At 44.8% G+C, this 23,662-nt stretch overlaps 1 long non-coding RNA gene and 1 other non-coding gene across 10 annotated transcripts in view; one reads left to right on the forward strand and one right to left on the reverse strand.

Annotated features, from left to right (window-relative positions):
- Positions 1-23,662, forward strand: part of LOC129050510 (uncharacterized) — a 38,135-nt gene that overhangs the window by 10,142 nt on the left and 4,331 nt on the right. For 3 of the 9 annotated variants that reach the window (XR_010137186.1, XR_008514198.2, XR_008514204.2), the window contains 2 exons: positions 18,191-18,296; positions 18,999-20,812. The exons of 2 other annotated variants lie outside the window; for them this stretch is intronic. This is a non-coding gene — a long non-coding RNA (uncharacterized LOC129050510). Of the gene's footprint in view, positions 1-8,439; positions 10,286-18,190; positions 18,310-18,994; positions 20,813-23,662 lie in introns of those variants that run through there. 4 more of the 9 variants (XR_008514206.2, XR_008514201.2, XR_008514199.2 and 1 more) reach the window with 4 other exon arrangements.
- LOC112129273 (small nucleolar RNA SNORD77) lies at positions 17,664-17,733 on the reverse strand. The gene has a single exon (XR_002911680.2). It is a non-coding gene; the product is annotated as a small nucleolar RNA SNORD77 (small nucleolar RNA).

Consider the following 23,662-nt stretch of genomic DNA (forward strand, 5'->3'; position numbering starts at 1 on the left):
GACTACCTTTACGGCCGAAGTTTTATTTCACAAATATTCAAGTGCCTATTATATGCAAGATATTATGTCAGGAGCTGAGGAAAATGTGAAAATGAAGCATATACAAGAAGCTCAGAATCCTGAAGGGGTTACGTACATGCATAAGTTTTTCTAGGAATAATTTTAATACAAGAGAAAATATGAAGTATGCCCTGTTCTGTGCCCCTAAGGTGCTCTGTGATCACAGCTCACTGCAGCCTCAACCTCCTGGGCTCAAATGATCCCTCCACCTTGGTCTCCCGAGTAGCTGGGACTACAGGCACATGTCATCACGCCCGGCTAATTTTTGTATTTTTAGTAGAGATGGGGTTTCACAATGTTGCCCAGGGTGGTTTTGAACTCCTGAGCTCAGGCAATCTGCCCACCTCGGCCTCCCAAAGTGCTAGGATTACAGGCGTGAGCCACTGTGCCTGGCCTGATGCAAAGTTGTTTGTTGTTGGTGGTGGTGGTGTTGTTTTTGTGGTTTGAGACAGGGTCTCACTTTGTCACCCAGGCTGGAGTGGAGTGACATGATTTCGGCTTACTGCAACCTCGACCTCCTATGTTCAAGCTATCCTCCTCCCTCAGCCCCCCAAATGGTTGGGACTATAGGCGCACACCACCATGCTTGGCTAGTATTTGCATTTTTTGTGGAGACGGGGTGTCACCATGTTGCCCAGGCTGGTCTTGAACTTCTGAGCTCAAGTGATCCACCTGCCTCGGCTTCCCAAAAATGCTAGGATTACAGGTGTGAGCCACTGTGCCAGGCCTCAAAGTTCTTTTTCATCTTTAGCATCTCTTGCTGTGAGCCTCATGACCTGCCTAGCTGCCCTTCTGATCTTGTAGAAGAGTCTATGAAGCAGACTTGAATCTTACATGAACAGATACTTCACAAAAAAGGATATCTAAATGTTCATATGGACATTTACTCATGCTCATTGGTCATAAGAAATATGTAAATTAAAACAAAAATGAAATACTACTACACACCCATCAGAATGACTACAATTAAAAAGATCGATAATACCAAGTGTTGGCAAGGATGTGAAGAAACTAGGACTCTCGTGGTTCTGGTAGGAGTGTAAATTAGTACAGCTACTTGAGACGTTTGTTTGGCAATATGCACTGAAGCTGAATTTACACTTATCTTATATCCCAGCAATTCTATTCCTAAGTATGTAGATAACAGAAATGCACACATGTGCTCACAAAAGACATGTGCAAGAATATTCATTGCAGCACCATTCCTGATAGCGCTAAATGGGAAATAACACAAATATTCACCAATAGTAGAATGAATGAATACATTGTGTTATATTCAAACTATGGTGCACTATAAAGTAATGAGAGTTACGGAGCCACCCCTATTCACAATAACCTGGAAGAATCCCATTAATATAATGTTGAATGAAAGAAGCTAGACACAAAAGGCTATAGATGGGGTCAGGCACCATAGCTCACACCTGTAATCCTACCACTTTGGGAGGCTGAGGTGGGTGGATCGCCTGAGGTCAGGAGTTGGAGACCAGCCTGGCCAACATGGTGAAACCCCATCTCTATTAAAAATACAAAAAAATTAGCCAGGCCTGGTGGCGGGTGCCTATAATCCCAACTAATCTGATGGCTGAGGCAGGAGAATCACTGGAACCCAGGAGGCGGAGGTTGCACTGAGCCGAGATCACGCCACTGCACTCCAGCCCGGGCAACAGAGTGAGACTCTGTCTCAAAAAACAAACAAACCAAACAAAACAACAAAATACATGGAAAGCCAAATATAATCACAAGCCTGCTTGGAGAGCCGGAATCAGAGCACCACAATGGGAGATGGGGTCAAGGGAGAATAGGAGTGTGCTTTCAAGACCCTCACAGTGAAGATGTATCTGCCACTAGAACTGCACAGGATGTGACTTTGGCCCAGGGCTCCCTCTCCCCTAGCAGTGTTCAGATGAGCATCACCAATGTCACCTCAGGGACTGTCCTGTGTTCAGCCTCTCCAGTGGTAACTCATCCCCTTTCTTGTTGTCTCTTTCTTCAGCTATGCTGGAGGACATTTGTTGGTTGTCTTATCCATTTTCCCACATCACTCCCAGAGATTCCTGGCCTCTTTTCAACAGACCATACTTTCCCTTTGGGGATCAATCCATGTAGTTCCTGGGATGTGGCTTCACATAAGCCAAGCCATTCAGCACAGTCCATCCTCTGAGCCCAGTGATGGATTCAGCATGTTAGCCACAAATGCTAGGATACTGAAAGTATATTTTTCACTGGGCGTGAATGAGAAAGCACATAGCCATGGGGGCTTTCTGAGGACTGTAAGGGGAGCCAGCCTCAGAGTATTCTCACATGGACTAAGGCAGAAAGGAGGGCTGGAAAGAACCTAACTTCTTGATGATTTTGGTAAACTGCTGGATCAAGTAACAACAACCCCTCTGAACTTTTCAGTTTCTTAAGCCAAGAAATTACTTCTTGTGTATAAACCAGTTTGTACTGGTCTGGCAGACCTAGTTGACTATGCAATATCTATTCTCCTTTATTTATTTATTTATTTATTTATTTATTTATTTATTTATTTATTTTTGAGACAGGATTTTGCTCTGTCACCCAGGCTGGAGTGCAGTGGTGTAATCACAGCTCACTGCAGCCTTGACCTCCTGGGCTCAAGTCATCCTCCCACCTCAGCCCCTCAAGTAGCTGGAACCACAGGTGCACACCACCATGCCCAACTAATTTTTTTTTTTTTTAATTTTCTGTAGTAGGCGAGGCACAGTGGCTCATGCCTATAATCCCAGCACTTTGGGAGGCTGAGGCAGGAGGATCACTTGACCCCCAGGAGTTTGAGCCCAGCCTGGGCAACATATCAAGACCCCATCTCTGTAATCAATTAATAAATATATGTTTTGTAGTGATGGCATCTCACTATGTTGCCCAGGCTGGTCTCAACCTCCTGGGCTCAAGAGATCCTCCTACATCGGCCTCCCAAAGTGCTGGAATGACAGATGTGAGTCACCACACTACCTGGCCTATTCTCCCCTTCTCACAGAACCCCCATTTTATTTAGAGTTTTTAGATATTTATCTCCCCACATTCCTCCAGAGCTAAGGATGTCAGTGTGGCCAATAAGGTGCAAGTGAAAGTCACTGGGTGGTACTTTTGGAAAAGCAATTGATTACCTGATTCAAAAAGAAGAAGAAGCCAGTCTCAACTGGCACATGCATTCTGCCTTCCCCTACCCACTTCTTCCTACCTGCAAACCAGAAGAGTTACAGTGATCATGAAGCCAAAAGACACACACTAAGGATGGCTGAAGAAGATAAAAAGAGCCAGATTCCTTGAGCTGCTGCGAGAGTCCTGGACTGCCTATCCCAGTCTCCTCATAACGTAAAAAAAGTAAACCCCTTTCTTGTTAAGCCTTTGCTTTGCTGGGTTTGTTAAGTGCAGCCAAGTGCATTCCTATCAAATAGAGAATTAGGTCCACTGAAGTGGGGTGCTGCACATAATATCATCTGAAACGTGGACTTCGTTGAGTGATAGAGACGGAGCTTTGGGCAATGGGGGCACAGATACAGCAGACAGGAATGCTGACAACCCTGCTATGCTGTGGGAAAACATTTAGTCAATCTGCTATTTTATGGGAGACACCCCACATACCAACCAAGTCTGTAGTGATAGGGTAAATGGCTAGAATAATTCAGAATGTTGGCACATGCTGGTGACTTCATTCCACTTTCGATGAATTCTTGAAGGAGACCAGTGAACTTGAGTTATCCAGGCTGAAGGAAAAAAGGAAGGCAGTGCTACTTCACTAAGTAGTACTTCTGCCTATGGCCTGCAAATCTACTTTGAAGGAGCATTTCATAATTTGGAGAATTGCAGGGCTGAAAAAGACAATTGCTCTGGGCCAGGCATAGTGGCTCATGCCTGTATTCCTAACACTTTGGGAGGCTGAGGTGGGCAGATCGCTTGAGCCCAGGAGTTTGAGACCAACCTGGGCAACATAGCAAGACCCCGTCTCTACAAAACATACAAAAACTTAGCCTGGTGTGGTGGCATGTGCCTGTAGTCTTAACTACTTGGGAGGCTGAGGCAAGAAGATCACCTGAGCCTAGGAAGGTTGAGGCTGCAGCGAGCCGTGATCACACCACTGCACTCTAGCCGGGGCAACAGAGCCAAACAAGACCCTGTTTCCAAAAAAAAAAAAAAAAAAGATAATTGCTCTGTTCTCCATATAGGAGTGGTGGCTGCCAAGCAATATGGTAGAAGAAGGTAAGACTGGTTGGTATCTTGGGCCTTTCCTAAGCACCTTCCTCTAAGAACTCATCATTCAACAGAAGAAGTGGAGTCCACAAAGTGGTTTCTTCCCACTAGAATCTTTTGTTTCAAATTGTCTCAAGTCAATAATCATTAAGTTAAAGGCTAGAGGGACAGGCAGGACACAAAGGCCAGTAGCTAACAAAGGAAGGTTTTCAGGCCTAAAAGGCTATGGCTATATAGGAGATTTGGCTATGGCGACTCAAACGTAGGATCAACCAGAGGCAAATACACTGAGAGCCTACAACAATTTTTAAGGAATCATATCACCAAAAATGAAAATTTAAAAACCTGGCCAGCAAAAGCGTATAATTTTTCAATCCCAGGCTCCTGAACTCACACGACAGAAAGCATATTCTCCCCAAAGTTCACTTCAGATATGGTTAAAGAGGATAATGAACAAGAAGCCATCTCAAAAGAAGATGGAACTTGGACCACAGAGTACAATAGAGAAGGGAATTTCTCCTAGAGAGTAGGTTGGCTGAATAAAGAAATTACTCCCTGCCTGGAAGGGAGTCCTGGCCACTCCTGTCTAGCAGTATCTGACATTTGTTATAGATCCAATATTTGCAATAGCTTTAACATGCTTAAAACAGAGATTCTCTCCTTTATTCAGATTCTTCTTTATCCTACATTGAAGTTTTATTCTGTTCCTTCTCCATTATTGTATATGAGACATGCTGGGGGAAGATAACTTGCCTTTTAGCTTACAGATTACTGGACTCTGAAGATTCACATCAAGACTAAATGGAGAAAGCTGTATATCAGCTGCAGATTCTGGGTTTTGAGATGGATGTAGGCTCTGGGTGAGACTTTGGCACTGTCTCCCTTAGAAAGGGAGTATATTCTGTGCATGTGAGGATGGATAGCCAAGGGTGGGCTACGGCAGTCACTACTTTCCTTCTACCCAATGACCGGTCTCCTTTTCTTCTTGACTGGTACAACCCTGAATTTGATGGAGGAAGTAATGTGTATTGTCCATTTTTCATGCTGCTGATAAAGACATACCCGAGACTGGGCAATTTACAAATGAAAGAGGTTTATTGGACTTACAATTCTACATGGCTGGGGACACCTCACCAACATGGCAGAAGGTGAAAGGCACGTCTCATATGGCAGCAAACAAGAGAAGGGAATGAGAGCCAAGCAAAACAGGTTTCCCGTTATCAAACCATCAGATCTCGTGAGACTTATTCACTACCACAAGAACAGTATGGGGGAATCACCCCCATGATTCAATTATCCCCCACTGGGTCCCTCCCACAACATGTGGGAAATTTGGGAGTACAATTCAAGATGAGATTTGGGTGGGGACACAGCCACACCATATCACAATGTGTCCGGCTAAAACATTACAATTCCCTACCTCCCTTGCAACTGGGGATGACCTCGACCTCTCTGGCCAGCAAAACGCTGCCAAGGTTATCTGGAAAAGCTTCATCTTCCAGTTGTAGGTGCTACTCTATCTCTCCTTTGCACCCCTTTGCCAGAACCAGATGGAAACTGGAATTTTCAGAAAAGACTGATGAGCATCAGAAATGGTTAATATGTGCCTAACCTTGTTTAAACAAAGTGAGTGAAGTAAGGACAAATTTATAAATATGTGAAAAGACTACTTTTTCCTCTTCGTTTCTTTAAAATGCATGCAGCCATTTAAAAATAAGTAGAAGCTTTCTTTTTTTATGCTCTGGAACATTTTAAGTAGCTGTGAAGGTTTGGTAAATTCTCCTGTGACTCCATCTGGGCCTTGTGACTTGTTAAAGAGCAACTCGTTAATTTGTTTAAATGTTCTGTGTTTACCAGGGTCAATTTGGGTAAGTAATATTTTTGTGGAAAATTATTTATTTAACCTAGGTTTTCCAAGGCATTTGTCTAGACTTGAGAAAAGTAGTATCTTAGGATTTGTAAATTGTCTTCTGTTTCAGTGGTTGTCCTCTTTGTCATTTCTTATCTTGCACACTGATGCCTTTTTCCTTTTGTTCTTTTTTTAAAAAAAATTATGAATACATAATAGTCATACATATTTATGGAGCGCATGTGATATTTTCATAAAAGCATACAATATGTAATGTTCAAATCTGGGTAACTGGGATATCCTTCACCTCAAATACCATCTCTTTTTGTTGGGAACATATCCTTTTGTTCTTGATTAGGTTAGCTAGCAGTTCGTCTACTTGACTGATTTGTTTTCTCTAAGAAATAGCAGTTCAGTTAATTTATTTTTTTTAGATTTTTTTTCTTTTTTTGAAACAATCCATTTTTTATTCAAATAGAATAATATTTAACAATCAAGGTCATATGACTTAAAATCTTCTGAGCTGGGTTTAGGATTCAGATAGATAGTTTATTGTCAGTTGACATTAAAACAATGTTCTTGGCCAGGCACAGTGGCTCATGCCTGTAATTCCAGCACTTTGGGAGGCTGAGGCAGGTCAATCACCTGATGTCAGGAGTTCGAGACCAGCCTGACCATCATAGTGAAACCCCGTCTCTACTAAAAATGCAAAAATTAGCTGGGCATGGTGGCGGGCATCTGTAATCCCAGCTACTTAGGAGGCTGAGGCAAGAGACTCGCTTGAACCCAGGAGGCAGAGTTTGCAGTGAGCTGAGATCACACCATTGCACTCCAGCCTGCACAACAAGAGCAAAACTCCGTCTCGAAAAAGAAAAAAAGAAAAGAAAAAAAATTATTTGCATCAAAGTTATACAAACAGGTTTTTTTTAGTTTTAAAATCAAATGTATGGCCAGACACAGTGGCTCACACCTGTAATCCCGGCACTTTGGGAGGTCGAGGCGGGTGGATCACCTGAGGTCAGGAATTCGAGACCAGGCTGGCAACATGGTGAAACCTTGTCTCTACTAAAAATACAAAAATTAGCTAGGCGTAGTGGCGCACACCTGTAGTCCCAGCTCCTGAGGAGGCTGAGGCACAAGAATCACTTAAGCCCAGGCAGAGGAGGTTGCAGTGAGCTGAGATCATGATACTGCACTCCAGCCTGGGTGACAGAGTGAGACCCTTTCTCAAAAAAAAAAAAAAAAAAAAACTTTATTTAGGCCTAATTTCTATACAATAAAAGTATTTTAACTGTACAATATGATGACTTTTGACATATATACACAATAGTATAAGTACTACCACAATCAAGATTCAATTATAACTCATGCCTCTTTTTCAGCACTCTTCATCCCCAATTTCAGCAGCTGATAACTTTAAGGTTTTGCCTTTTCCAGAATGTCACATAAATGGAATCATACAGTGTGTAGCCCTTTGAGTCTGTTTTCTCTCACTCAGCATAATGATTATGATATTTGTCCATGTTGATGTGGGCATCAATTTATAAAAACAATTTTAATGCAAATATTCAATAGGGCTTCTTTCCCATTTTCCCAAGATTTCATCTCTCTCTCTGCTATGGACACAGATGGCTTCACTCCATCCTGTATTCTCTGGACCATGATAGAATTCCAGACTCTCAGTAGTTTTTGCATTCCAAGAAGTAGAGCCTAGAGTGGTGGCCTATAATTACAGTTACTCAGGAGGCTGAGGCAGGAGGATCCTTTGAAGTCCAGCAGTTTGAGGCCAGCCTGGACACCACAGCAAGACCACCAATAAATAAATAAATAAATGGAACATGTTTCCGTCATGGTCATTTTCATCCATTCCTCTGGTAGAAGCATCAGATTCCTTCAAGCAAGGGTTTATGTTGGGTTCTCTCAATCTCTGCATTAGCACAGGCATCCAGTCTTCCTATGGAGGGGGACAGGGAGGTGGAATGGAGAAACAAGAGAGGTGAATCAGAGACCTCACTGCCTTCTGCCCATTGGTGCTGCCTGTGGACGGCTGGCACAGGGGACCACCCCATGCTTCTACCTTCAATGGTGCAGAGAGGGGCAGAGGACAAGGAAACGCAGGAAACTAGGAGTGGGGCAGGCAGACATGCTTCAAAGGCTGGAGCCAAGGAGGGTGCAGGGAGAGTTGGGAGTTCCTGGACCAGGCAGGGGTCACCTCCTCACCACAGCCAGAATAGCTCTACCAGTGCCCATGCCATCTCCAGCTCCAAACATCATTTTTTCTGTTTCCTAACTCATTAATTTCTTTCTTTTTTTTGGAGATGGAGTCTCACTCTGTTGCCCAGCCTGTAGTACAGTGGCGCAATCTCAGCTCACTGCAACCTCTGCCTCCCAGGTTCAAGTGAGTCTCCTGCCTCAGCCTCCTTAGTAGCTGGGATTACAGGTACGTGCCACCATGTGCCTGGCTAATTTTTGTATTTTTAGTAGAGACAGGGTTTCGCCATGTTGCCCAGGCTGGTCTCGAACTCCTGAGCTCAAAGTGATTACCTGCCTCAGCCTCTCAAAGTGCTGGGATTACAGGCATGAGCCACTGCCCCCAGCCCTCACTTATTAATTTCTATTTATGTCTATATTCATTCCTACCTTCTACTTTCTCTTAGTTTACTTTGCTTTTTTCCTTTTTAGTTGATGTTTACTTTTACTGATATGTGTATTTGATGTAATACATTTCCTGACAACTGCTTTTGCAGCACCTCATAGATTCAGATAAGCTGTGTTTTCATTGTTATTTTATGAAATTCTGCAATTTTGGTTTGTATTACCCTGTTGACTCAAGAGTTGCTCAATCGAGTTCTTTAAAATTTCTAGGCTGGGCATGGTGGCTCACACCTGTAATCCCAGCACTTTGGGAGGCCAAGAGGGGCAGATCACTTGAGGTCAGGAATTCGAGACCAGCGTGGCCAACATGGTGAAACCTCGTCTCTACTAAAAATACAAAAATTAGCTGGACGTGGTGGCAGGCATCTGTAATCCCAGCTACTTGGGAGGCTGAAGCATGAAAATTGCTTCAACCCGGGAGGCAGAGGTTGCAGTGAGCTGAGATCTCACCACTGCACTCCATCCGGCCTGGATGACAGAATGATACTCCATCTGGGGAAAAAAAAAAAAAAATCTAGTTTGAAAGTCTTTTTGCTTTTAATTTTGTTAATTTGTCATTGTATTGCATTTTGTGATCAGAGAATGTTGTTTCTGCTATTGCTAGTTCACGAATGTTTCTTTCAATTACTCAGTAGACAGTTCTCTGATCCACCAATTCTCAGGATAGAGTCCTCTCCTTCTGCGGCTAATTCTAGCCAATGCTATCTGTGTGCCGCCACCTCCAGAACCTGGCTGCACTCTGCTGTCTTCCACACAACCCTCCTGACTTCCCATTCAGAAGTGAGCTCTAGACCTAGCTCTGCTGGTTTCAGATATTTATCTCCCCATTTACATGTAAATTGAAGTTTGAGGTATGCCCTGTCTCCTAGTGATGCTGTGAGGGATGGGGTGATTTATTTAAGTTGCTTTCATTGTCAGTCTGTATGGTTTGTGAAAGACTGTGAAGGGATTTTAGGCATCTGCCATTATTCCACAAGAATCAGGAAGCTTTGTGCTTTCTTTTTATTGTATCTTTGCTGCTTTTTCTTCATTCCTGCCTCCCATTGGCTTAATCAAATTTTCTTTTTTGCCCTTCCCTTCCCATCCACATTGAAGTCATAGTTCCATTTCGGTTCTCTCAGTGGTATCCCTTAAAAGCACAGCATGCACATTGAGCTTAGCAAACTCTAAAGTTAATCAGTATCACCACCTCCCTCCCAAACAGTATAAAGATCTTAGAATGCTCCAACTCCCAGCCAGGCATGGTGGCCCATGCCTGTAATCCCAGCTCATTGAGAGGCTGAGACAGGAGGACCTCTTGAGGCCAGGAGGACCCCTTGAGACTAGCCTGGGCAACATAGCAAGACCTTGTCTCTACAAAAAATAAAAATATTAGCTGGGTGTGGTGGTACACTTCTGTAATCTCAGCTACTCGGGAGGCTGAGGCGAGAGGATGGCTTGAGCCCAGGAATTCAAGGCTGCAGTGAGCTATGATAATGTCACTACACCTCAGCCTGGAATCCTGTCTCTTATTAAAAAAAAAAAAAAAAAAAAAAAGTGCTTTTTTTTTGAGATGGAGTCTTGCTCTGTCGCCCAGGCTGGAGTGCAGTGGCATGATCTCGGCTCACTGCAACCTCTGCCTCCTGGGTTCAAGCAATTCTCCCGCTTCAGCCTCCCAAGTAGCTGGGACTACAGGCATGTGCCACTCGCCTGGCTAATTTTTTTTTTTTTTTTTTTGGTAGAGACAGGGTTTCACCATGTTGGCCAGGCTGGTCTCCAACTCCTGACCTCAGGTGATCCACCCGCCTCAGCCTCTAAAAGTGCTGGAATTATAGGCGTGAGCCACTGCACCCGGCCAAAAAGAATGCTTTGACTCTCATCATCTCCCTCTCACCGTATTATTAATTCAACAAACATTTGTGAGTGCCTACATGCCAAGTTGATACAGTAATGAACAAAAGAAGAGGAGAGGGAGGGAATGGGAGAGAATCTCTGTGCTAATGGATTACATTTTGGTGGAAGAGATAAACAAGATGCAAAATTAAAATCTGTAGTGTGGGCCAGAAGTGGTGGCTCACGTTTGTAATCCTAGCACTTTGGGAGGGCGAGGCAGGTGGATCATTTGAGGCGAGGAGTTCAAGACCAGCCTGGTCAACGTGGTGAAACCCTGTGTCTACTAAAAATACAAAAATTAGCTGGGCGTGTTGGTACGTGCCTGTAATCCCACCTACCCAGGAGGCTGTGGCAGGAGAATCACTTGAACCTGGGAGGCGGAGGTTGCAGTGAGCCAAGATCGCACCATTGTACTCCAGCCTGGGCGACAGAGCAAGGCTCTGTCTCAAAAAACAAACAAACAAAAAATCTTTAGTATGTTGCACAGTGAAAAGTACTAAGGTGCAAAACACTAAAGCAGGGAAGGAGAATATGAAGTGATGTGGCCACGAGAAGCCTCACCAGAAAACTAAATTTTTGTTGTGTTTTGGAGACGGGGTCTCACTCTGTCACCCAGGCTGGAATGTAGTGGTGCTATCACAGTTCACACAGCCTCAACTTCCCCACCTCAGCCTCCCAAGTAGCTGGAATTACAGGCACATGCCCCACACTGGGCTAATTTTTCTATTTTTTAGAGATGAAGATTTCCCCATGTTGCCCAATTGCCCAGGCTGGCCTCAAACTCCTTGGGCTCAAATGATTTGCCCACCTCAGCCTCACTGGGATTACTGGCATGAACCACTGCGCCTGGCCTGAATTTTTTCTTTTCTTCAAGACCGAGTCTTGCTGTTGCCCAGATTAGAGTGCAGTGGTGCAGTCTCAGCTCACTGTAACCTCCACCTCCCGGGTTCAGTTGACTTTCCTGCCTCAGCCCCCTGGAGAAGCTGGGATTACAGGTGCCTGCCACCACACCCGGCTAATTTTGTATTTTTAGTAGAGACAGGTTTTACCATGTTGGCCAGGCTGGCCTCAAACTCCTGACCTCAGGTGATCCACCCGCCTCGGCCTCTCAAAGTGCTGGGATTACAGGCATGAGCCACTGCGCCCAGCTGAATTTTGTTTGTTTGTTTATTTATTTATTTATTTTGAGATGGAGTCTTGCTCTGTTGCCAGGATGGAGTGTAGTGGCACGATCTCAGCTCACTCCAACCTCTGCTTCCCAGGTTCAAGGGATTCTTGTGCCTCAGCCTCCTGAGTAGCTGGATCTACAGGCACACGCCACCATGCCCAGCTAGTTTTTTTTGGTAGAGACAGGGTTTCACCCTGTTGGCCAGGCTGGTCTCAAACTCCTGCCCTCAAGTGATCCGCCTACCTTGGCCTCCCAAAGTGCTGGGATTATAGGTGTGAGCCACCGCACTGGGCTTATTTTTTATTTTTATTTTTTTTAGAAACAGGGTCTTAACTCTGTCACCTAGGCTGGAGTGCAGTGGCGTGATCATAGCTCACTGCAACCTCAAACTCCTGAGCTCAAGGTATCCTCTGTCTCAGCCTCCCAAGTAGCTGAGACTACAGGAATGTGCCACCAAGCCGGCTATTTATTTTATTTTCTGTAGAGCCAAAAAAGGTCTCACTATGTTGCCTAGGCTGGTCTCGAACTCGTGGCCTCAAGCAATCCTCCCACCTCAGCCTCCCAAGCACTGGGATTACAGGCATGCTCCACCTTGCCTGGCTGAAAGGCAACTTTTGAATTAAGACATGAAGGAAATGAGAGCTAGCCATGTAGATATCTTGGGGAAGAACATTCTAGGCAAAGAGAATAGCAAGTACCAAAGACCTAAAACACTTTTTGACATGTTTAAGGAACAGCAAGCAGCCCTATGAGGCTACAGTGAAGGGAAGGAGGAGAAGAGTGATAAGATTTTTTTTTTTTTTGAGACAGAGTCTCACTCTGTCGCCAGGCTGGAGTGCAGTAGCGAGATCTCAGCTCACTGCAACCTCCGCCTCCCGGGTTCAAGTGGTTCTTGTGCCTCAGCCTCTTGAGTAGTTGGGACTACAGGCACATACCACCACACCCAGCTAGTTTTTGTATTTTTGGTAGAGACGGGATTTCGCCATGTTGGCCAGGCTGGTCTCCAATTCCTGACCTCAAGTGATCTGCCCGCCTCGGCCTCCCAAATTCCTGGAATTACAGGTGTGTGCCACCATGCCAGCTAATTTTTGTATTTTTAGTAGAGGCAGGTTTTTGCCATGTTGGACAGGCTGGTCTCGAACTCCTGACCTCAAGTGATCTGCCCACCTTGGCCTCCCAAAGTGCTGGGATTACAGGCGTGAACCACCACACCCAGCCAGAAGAGTGATAGGATTTTGAGGTCACAAACCTAATATGGAGACCAAAGTAGAATCGTGTGGTCCCTATTAAGGATTTTGGTCTTTATTATGAGATAGAGACTCACTGAAGAGTGCTAAGGGACATGGTTTGGCATATGCTGTTTCAGGATCACTCTGGTTGCTGTATTAAGAACAGAATGACTGGGCACTGTGGCTCACGCCTATAATCCCAGCACTTTGGGAGGCCGAGGTGGGCAGATCACCTGAGGTCGGGAGTTCGAGACCAGCCTGACCAACATGGAGAAACCCTGTCTCTAGTAAAAATACAAAAACTAGCCGGGCATGGGTGGTTCATGCCTGTAATCCCAGCTACTCGGGAGGCTGAGGCAGGAGGATCACTTGAACCTGGGAGGCGGAGGTTGTGGTGAGCCGAGATCGTGCCATTGCACTCCAGCCTGGGCAATAAGAGTGAGACTCCATCTCAGACAAAAAAAAAAAAAAAAAGAACAGAATGCTGGATAGAAAGCCAGCTAGGAAGTTACACTAATCCATGTGAGAGATGATGGTGACCTGCCCAGCACTGGGAAGTAGGAGGGCATGGGAAGTGCTTGAATGCTGAGCGTGTTTTGTAGGCAGCGCTGACAGAATTTTCTGACTGACCAGTGAGGTGTGAGAAGTGAGAAGCCAAGGAGGACACCCAGTATTTTGAGCAACTGGAAGAACAGAGTTGCCATTAACTTCTTGTTGACTAGAATTTAATCACATGGCATAGGAGGCAGAATTCTAAGAATTCTTCCTGTGATCCTTGCCCTGGTGTAATCCCTTTCTTCCTCTTTGAGGATAGGTAGAAATCAACATGATCTCACTCCTGAGATTATGTTGTTACAAAGCAAAAGGATTATCCATGTGGGTGTAATCTAATCACAAGCCCTTGAAAATCAGTTTTTCTGGCTGCTGGGTAGAAGGGGAAGACAGAGAGTGTATTAATCAGGGTTCTCCAGAGAGGCAGAACCAATAGAAAGGATGGATGAATAGACAGATAGAATAGATAGATAGATAGATAGATAGATAGATAGATAGATAGATAAATAGATAGATAGATTAGATAGATGGATAAAGAGGGTATTTTTTTAAAAAAAGAGATGGAGTCTCACTATGTTGCCCAGGCTGTTCTTGAACTCCTGGGCTCAACTGATTCTCCTGTGTCCACCTCCCAAAGTGCTGAGATTACAGGCATGAGCCACCACACCCAGCCAGAAACTATTTTTTAGTTAAGGTGTGTACTATGTTTTTTTTAGACATAATGAATGCTATTGCACATGTAATAGATTACAGTATAGTGTAAACATAACTTTTACATGCACTGGGAAACAAAAAAATGTCAGCCAGTGCACCTGGCTGAGAGGGGATTTATTAGAGGAATTGGCTCATGTGATTATGGTAGGCAAAAAGTCCCACAATGAGCCATATGCAAGGTGGAGACCCTGGGATGCTGGTAACATGGCTCAATCCAAGTCTGAAGGCCTCAGAACCAGGGAGGCCAAGGGTGTAACTCTCAGGCCGAGCCCAGAGGCCTGAGAACTCAGGGAGGGGAGCCACTGATGTAAGTCCTGGAATCCAAAGGCCGAGAAGTCTGGAGTTATTGTCCAAGGACAGGAAAGGAAGAGTGTATCCCAGCTCCAGCAGGTATATCAGCACATTCATTTTTTCCCCGGTTTTTCTTCTCTCCAGGCCCCCAGCAGATTGAATGGTGCCCACCCACATTGCAGGCAGATCTTTCCCACCTAGTCCACTGAGACTCACACACTAATCTCCTCTGGAAACACCTTCACAGAGACACTCAAAAGAATGCTTTAGTAGTTTCTAGGTTTTCCTTAATCCAGTTAAGTTGACACCTAAAATTAACCATCAGAGAGAGATTCCAAGCATAAGAAAGGCACTGCACCAAGGCTGCCTTGAAGATGTAGGGGACTGGCCAGGTGCAGTGGCTCACGCCTGTAATCTCAACACTTTGGAAGGTCAAGGAGGGCAGATCACTTGAGGTCAGGACTTTGAGACCATCCTGGCCGACATGGTGAAACCCCATCTCTACTAAAAATACAAAAATTAGCCAGGCATGGTGGTGCATGCCTGTAATCCCAGCTACTTGGGAGGCTGAGACAGGAGAATCGCTTGAACCCAGGAGGCAGAGGTTGCAGTGAGCCAAGATAGCATCACTGCACTCCAGCCTGGGTGGCAGAGCAAGACTCTGTCTCAAAAAAAAGAAAAAAAAAGAAAGAAAGAAAGAAAGAAAAGAAAAGATGTAGGGACCACAGGAAGTATCTCGGCAGCTTCTGGGAACAGAGAGCAGCCCCCACTGCTCACAGCCAGGTAGAAATCAGGACCTCAGATCTACAGCCACAAGGAATTGGATTCTGCCAACCTGAATTAGTCTAGAAGTAGGTTCTTCCCCAGAGCCCAGCCCTTGGACACCTTGGTATCAGCCTTTTGGGACCCTGAGCAGAGAACCCAGCCAAGCCCAGAATTCTGACCTACAGAACTCTGAGATAATAAGTGGGTGTTGTTTTAAGCTGCTAAGTCTGTGGTCATTTGTCACACTGCAATAGAAAACAAACACATATGGCCACACCTAACAGAGAGGTTGGTAAATGGTATCTCAAGCTGGATATTCATGTGCATTGTTAAACTTGGAGGAGGAGTTCTGTGATGAAAGAAAAGCATGAATACTAGGGAGATGATAAGACATTCTTCCACACACTGTAAACCTGCCCTGTCCAATACAGCACACACTAACCACATGTGGGTATCTTTTTTTTCTTTTTTTTTGAGATGGAGTCTCACTCTGTCGCCCAGGCTGGAGTGCAATGGTGTGATCTTGGCTCACTGCAACCTCTACCTCCCGGGTTCAAGCGATTCTCCCACCTCAGCCTCCAGAGTATTTAGGATTACAGGGACCCACCATCATGCCTGGATAATTTTTGTACGTTTGTAGAGATAGGGTCTCGCTCTGTTACTCAGGCTGGAGTGCAGTGGTGCAATCTTGGGTCACTGCAACGCCAACCTCCTGGGCTCAAGTGATCCTCCCATTTCAGCTTCCTGAGTAGCTAGGACTACAGATGCACACCACCATGCCCGGCTAATTTTTGTAGAGACAGTCTCTTGCTATGTTTCTTAGACTTGTCTCGAACTCCTGGGCTCAAGCGATCCACCAGCCTCAGCCTCCCAAAGTGCTGAGATTGCAAGCATGAGCCACCGCGCCTGGTCTAAAAACACTCTTTTCATTCAGCACTATAGGTTTTAAAAGGCAGTGTTCCCATAAGAAATAATGGCAAAGAAAGGAACTCCCAGTCACATTCAGCAAACCTGTTTTCCCAGCTACATTAATGCACTGGTTGATTTGTGTACAGGAGAGGTTGATGGAGAGATAGGAGGGTCCTGGAAACAAAGGAAGACTGTGACATTAGATGACTGCAATCACGGAGACTCAGATGGTGCTTGTACTACCACAGTTCATCTTTTGAGTATGGGCATGTCATACTATGGACCAGAATCTAAATTCTAGTAGCAAAGCAGGTAGGGTGGTTATTGCATAAGGAGGTATCACCACCTGTCATTTGGGGAGGGTGAGGGAAGGACTGGCTGTCACAGCTCAGCCTCACCAAGGACGTATGTGTAGTGCCCTCTGGTGGCCTGCAATGGCACACGAGCCAGGCAGATCAGAATCCCCCATCTCTCACCCCCCACACCCCCACCCTCCTCCCAGCCACCCCCATCTCAGGCAAGACAAAGCCAGAGTCCTAACTGGTCTCCCTGCTTCCACTCCTGTCCACCAGAATGATTTGTTAAGATCATCAGATCATGTCACTCCTCTGCTCGAAATTCAGGGTAATTTCCCTCTTCTCCCTGAGTTATTTAGCCACAGTACTCACAGTGGTCTCCATGGCTGTACTCAGTATGGCGCCTCCCAGCGACCTTTCTGTCTCCACTTCCTGCCCCTCTCCCGGCTGCTCACCCTGCTGTAGCCACGCCGGGCTGCCTGCTCTTCCTCTGCCAGTATAACCCACCAAGCACACTCCCACCTCTGCCTTTGCTGTCTCCCCCACCTAGAATGCACAGATGACTCCTTCATGTCCTTCATAACTGTGTCAAATATCACCACATCATCTTTTGCGCTAAATAAAAAAACAGCCCTCCTCCCAGCACACTATATCCCCTTTAGCTGGATTCATTTTTTGCCATGGTATTTAATACCATCTGACGTATTACATATTTATTTACATATATATGTGTGTGTGTATTTATATTTATTACCTGTCTCCCACTACTAAAGTTTCTGTTTTTTTGAAAAAGCAGAAACTTTGTTTTGTTCCCAGTTGAATCTCCAGGATCTAGAACAGTGTCTAGCCTATAGTAGGTGCTCAAATATATATGTTGGGGAAATAAATGAATCAAGATCTGAATAATGAGCAGGCATTGTACGACCTTCATTGTTTCTTTCTTGAATATCAAGACACTATCACAAAAAGGACAACTCTACAAATATATATATAATTCATAAAATTCCTATTATATCCCAGCAGCTGAGGCAAAGAAAAAAAAAGAAAAAATTCCAATATAATCCCAACAGTTTTTTTTTCCCAACCACCCCAGATACAGCAAACAGATGGTATACATCTCTTCATGATTCAATCTGCTGAACGATGCAACTGTCACAGTATACAACAGGTTTCTTTTTAATTGGATTAAATTATCTGACGATTTATTTGGAAAGAATAAAGTACTTGTAAATACCCAATAAATGTAGAAAGAAGTACACTAAGGGTGACTTGGCTTACTAGATCTCAGAAGACACTATAAAGATACCACAATAGCATCAATATAATATTGGCCTGGGCATAGACAAATAAACCAATGGAATAGAAAAGAGAATCCAGGAATAGATATCTGTTTTTAAGAACATAAAATGTGAACAGTGCAATTTTAATTCAGTGGGAAATGGATGGATTATATAATAAATGATGATGATATCTATCAGGAAAATAATTGGACCTCCATTTTATATCATACAAAAATAAGTTCCAAGTAGATTAAATACTAAAACATAGCAGGTACTTTTATTTATTCATTTATTTATATTTATATATTTATATTTATATTTATATTTATATTTTTGAGGCAGGGTCTTCCTCTGTCACCTGGCCTGGAGTACAGTGGCACAATCACGCTTCACTGCAGCCTTAACCTCCCTGGCTCAAGCGATCTTCCTACCTCAGCCTTCCAGGTAGCTGGGACAGGTATATGCCACCACGTCTGGCTAATTTTTTGTATTTTCTATAGAGCCAGGGTTTTGCTATGTTGTCCCAGGCTGGTCTTGAACTCCTGGGCTCAAGTGATCCGCCCACCTCAGTCTTCCAAAGTGCTGAGACTACAGATGTGACCCACCATGCATGGCCAGCAGGTCCTTTTAGAACCCCAACTAGTTCAGAATATAGTTAATTTGGTCCTCATGCCTATATGAAGAAATGTGACTGATTTCATCAGAGTCACAATTTATAGTGTACATTCTTAATCTTTTGGTTGTAAAAAGTCCCATTTCACAACTGGGCTGAGAGTATGAAAGCCCAAATGGAATGAAGAGGGAGTCCATGGTGTGGAGAGGGGGACTAGTGGTGGTAAGAATGGGGTGCTGGAGCCCAAGCATGAGGAGGGTTTCCATAGGAAAGTAGGGGTAGTGACTCTAGCTGCCCAGCTGAGAATGTCAGAGTCCAAGCCAGGTAAGGAAATGGTTCATGGAGGGGCAGGACAAGAGATTGATCAAATAAGTAAATATTTTGAGAATAATGGGAGTGAAGCTTCTATTTAAAATGAAAGAATAAATATAGTAATGAGGAAACTAGAATAAACCCTGTGGCATTAGACTGGAATTGAAGGTATTGGGGGTGGATTCATGGTTTTCTTTTTTTCTTTTCTTTTTTGGAGACAGAGTCTGGCTGTCACCCAGGCTAGAGTACAGCGGTGCAATCTCGGCTCACTGCAATCTCCACCTCCTGGGATCAAGCAATTTTCCTACCTCAGCCTCCTGAATAGCTGGGAATACAGGCACGCGCCACCACACCCGGCTAATTTTTGTATTTTTAGTAGAGACGGGATTTCACCATGTTGACCAGGCTGGTCTCGAACTCCTGACCTCAAGTGATCTGCCCACCTTGGCCTCCCAAAGTGCTGGGATTACAGGCGTGAGCCACCGCACCCAGCCCATGGTTTTCATTTGATCTAAATATCTTCACCATGATGAATCTAGACAAGAGGATACATCAGACAAACGCAGATCAAGGGACATTCTATAAAATAACTGGCCTGTTATCTTCAAAAGTGGTCGTGAAAGTAAAGGAAAGACTGAGGAACTGTTCCAGACTAAAGAAGACTAAAGAGGGATGAAAACCAAAAGCAGTGTTTTGATCCTGGGTTGGATTCTTTTGCAAGTACATTATTGGGACAATTGGTGAAACTTGAATGGAGTACATTGATGTGACTGTAGTAAAACATCATTGTCAGTGTCCTAGTTTGGATGGTTGTATTATACTTATGTAAGGAAATGTTGCTGTTTGTAAGAAATACGCACAGTAAAGTATTCTCGTGGGCAACAGGGCATGTTGTTGGCAACATACTCTTAAATGGCTCAAGGCAAAAAAAATTTTTTTTGCCCTTGTCTTGCAATTTTTCTGTAAGTTTAACATTATTTCAAAATAAAAAGAAAAGGAAAAATTATTGTTTTAACTACTAACGCTATGAGGAAATAAACATAAAACAAAGCTGCACATGCACGATTAGAACTTCTAGGCTGGGCGGGGTGGTTCACACCTGTAATCCCAGCATTTTGCGAGGCCAAAGCAGGCAGATCACTGAGCCCAGGAGTTTGAGACCAGCCTGCATACGAAACCCCATCTCTACAAAAAATACAAAAATTAGCTGGGTGTGGTGGTACATACCTGTAGTCCCAGCTACTCAGGAGGCTTAGGTGAGAGGATCACTTGAGCCCATGAGGTAGAGGTTGCAGTGAGCCGAGATCGAGCCATTGCACTCCAGCACGGGCAACAACTTCTAGTTACATGTACCTATATACATACTTCAATACAAAATAATTGTCAGCTCCCAGAAAGAATGATTTGATGTATTTCTAGAAAGAAAGGAGCATTGGGTGCTAAGTGTGGTGGCTCATCCCTGTAATCCCAACACTTTGGGAGGCTGAGGTGGGTGGATCGCCTGAGGTCAGGAGTTCGAGAGCAGCCTGGCCAACATGGTGAAACCCTATCTCTACTAAAAATACAAAAATTAGCAGGGCACGGTGGCGCGCGCCTGTAATCCCAGCTACTCTGGAGGCTGAGGCAGGAGAATTGCTTGAACCCAGGAGGCAGAGGTTGCAGTGAGCCGAGATTACAACATTGCACTCCAGCCAGGGCAACAAGAACGAGACTCCGTCTCAAAATAATGAATAAATAAAGTAAAATAAAATTAAGCAGGACATTTGCTACTGCCCATTAGTCTGTATATGTATATTCTAGTTTAAGGTCACTTTTCTTTCAACACAAAGTGGATCACCAGGTGCACCTCCCAAAGTTCTGCTCCTGGGAGAATTCCCCTTCATCATTGTCTTTCAAGACTATCTCAGAGTAATGCTGTCCATTGCCCACTTGTTTCCTGCACCTGGCCTGGAATATATATATATATATACACACACACATATATATATATATTTTTTTTTTTTTTTTTTTTTTGAGACAGAGTGTTACTCTGTCGCCCAGGCTGTAGTGCAATGGCAAAATTTTGGCTCACTGCAACCTCCACCTCCTGGGTTCAAGTGATTCTCCTGCCTCAACCTCTCAAGTAGCTGAGATTACAGGCATGCACCACCATACTCAGCTAATTTTTGTATTTTTAGTAGAGATGGGGTTTCACCATGTTGGTCAGGCTAATCTTGAACTCCTGACCTCAGGTGATTCACCCGCTTGGACTCCCAAACTGCTGGGATTACAGGCATGAGCCACCAAACCCAAACCCAGCCCTTTTTTTTTTTTGAGATAGAGTCTCGCTCTGTTGCCCAGGCTGGAGTGCAGTGGCACAATCTCAGCTCACTGCAACCTCCACCACCTGGGTTCAAGCGATTCTCCTGCCTCAGTCTTCCAAGTAGCTGGGATTACAGGTGCACACCACCATGCCCAGCTAATTTTTGTATTTTTCTTTCTTTTTTTTTTTCTGAGAAAGAGTCTCGCTCTGTCTCCCAGGCTGGAGTGCAGTGGCACAATCTCGGCTCACTGCAAGCTCCACCTCCTGGGTTCACGCCATTCTCCTGCCTCAGCCTCCCAAGTAGCTGGGACTATAGGCACCCGCCGCCATGCCCAGCTAATTTTTTGTATACTTTTTAGTAGAGACAGGGTTTCACCATGTTAGCCAGGATGGTCTCGATCTCCTGACCTCGTGATCCGCCTGTCTCGGCCTCCCAAAGTGCCGGGATTACAGACGTGAGCCACCGCGCCCGGCCAATTTTTATATTTTTTAGTAGAGACGGGTTTTCACCATGTTGGCCAGGCTGGTCTCGAACTCCTGACCTCAAGTGATCCACCCATCTTGGCCTCCCAAAGTGCTGGGAATACAGGCACGCGCCACCACACCCGGCTAATTTTTGTATTTTTTTGGAGAGACGGGGTTTCACCATGTTGGCCAGGCCGGTCTCAAACTCCTGACCTCAAGTGATCCACCCGCCTCGGCCTTCCAAAGTGCTAGGATTACAGGTGTGAGCTACCATGCCGGGCAGCAAATTCTTTACGGCCTTGATAAATAGTGTGTTGTTATGGTTTGAATGTGGCCCCTAAAAATCTGTGTGTTAGAAACTTAATTGTTCTGCCCTCATAAATAGATTAATGTCAGCTCTGCCCTCATGAATGAATATATGGAGTAATGAGAGTTCTGCCCTCTAGAATGGAGTAATGTCATTATCATAGGAGTAAGTTCGTTATCACGGGAATGGCTTTGTAATAAAAACAAGCTTTGTTTTTTTGCTTTTTTGTTATAAAAGCAAGCTCTATCATGGGAATGGCTTTGTTATAAAAGCAAGCAAGAGTAACCAGAATCTTTCTGGTTGCCCTCTCACCATGTGATGTTCTCTGCCATGTTATGACACAGCAAGAAGGATCTCACCAGATCCTGACATCAGGCTCTTGGGCTTCCCAGCCTCCAGAACCATGAGCTCAGTAAACTTCTTATAAACTACCCAGTCTGTGGTATGCAGTGAGAGCAACAGAAAACAAATGAAAACGTGTTCTCTGGGCTTTCTCATGGGGCATAATTAGCTAGCAGATCTTCTGGTTACCTATAGTCTATCCATTCTGGCACATCCATTTCCCTGAGTCTTAATTCTGCCATCACTATCTGCCATTGCAATTCCAGCACTGAAGCTTTCTTTGGCATGGGTCATCACGACTTCCATGCTTCTAGGATCCATCCTGGTAGTAACATTGTACCATCTCCTACTGTCCTTGCCAGGATGTTAAATCTTGTATTTTGAAAGAGAGATTCCTGCCAGGCGCAGTGGCTCACACCTGAAATCCCGGCACTTTGGGAGGCCGAGGCGAGCGGATCACAAGGTCAGGAGTTTGAGACCAGCCTGGCCAACATGGTGAAATCCAGTCTCTACTAAAAATACAAAAATTATCTGGGCATGGTGGCAGGTGCCTGTAATCCCAGCTACTCGAGAGGCTGAGGCAGGAAAATCGTTTGAACCCGGGAGGCAGAGGTTGCAGTGAACTGAGATTGCGCCATTGCACTCCAGCCTGACAGGGTGACACTCCATCTCAAAAAGAAATGAAAAGAAACAAAGAGGGATTCCCAAGTCAATAAACTCTTCCCTAACCAATTTTATATTCCTTCTCCTCCATCAGGCACTCTCAGAATCCAGTTCCACATGTATCTCCCTGGCTCCTGCCAATACAGGCTGGCTAGGTCTTGCTATTTCTGTGACATATAGTCCCTTTTCACCCCTATCATACCCAGCACCTCTCCAGCTGGGTTATGCTGCAGCTAACCTAGTATAGGCTAGGAGGGGATGTGGGGGCAGATTCTGAGAGGGAGCTGTTACTTTGTGGAGAAAGGCACTGCATTGTCTCTCAGCAGGGAAAGACAGTGGTAACTCTTAATAGGGAGGAGTGGGCCAATTCTGTAGGCTCAGAAGATTCAGAGGAATTTGTGGAGTCAAAATCTTCAGGAGAGGCCGAGGCGAGTGGATCACTTATGGTCAGGAGTTCAAGACCAACCTGGCCAACATGGCGAAACCCCGTCTCTACTAAAAATACAAAAAAAACTAGCTGGGCATGGTGGCACATGACTGTAGTCCTAGCTACTGGGGAGGCTGTGGCAGGAGAGTCGCTTGAATCCTGGAGGCAGAGGCTGCAGTGAGTCAACATCACGCCACTGCACTCCAGCCTGGGAGACAGAGTGAGACTCCGTCTCAAAAAAAAAATCTTTAGGAGCATCCACTCTGATGTCACCATTCCATGTGTCAGCGTCCCAAGCTTTTCCAATCAGGACTTTGACTTCAGCATAAGAGATGTGCCTTATTTGGACATTTAACTGTCTTTGAAGTCAGTTGCTCAG

Source organism: Pongo abelii, chromosome 16 (assembly GCF_028885655.2).
Source record: "Pongo abelii isolate AG06213 chromosome 16, NHGRI_mPonAbe1-v2.0_pri, whole genome shotgun sequence".
NCBI lineage: Eukaryota > Metazoa > Chordata > Mammalia > Primates > Hominidae > Pongo > Pongo abelii.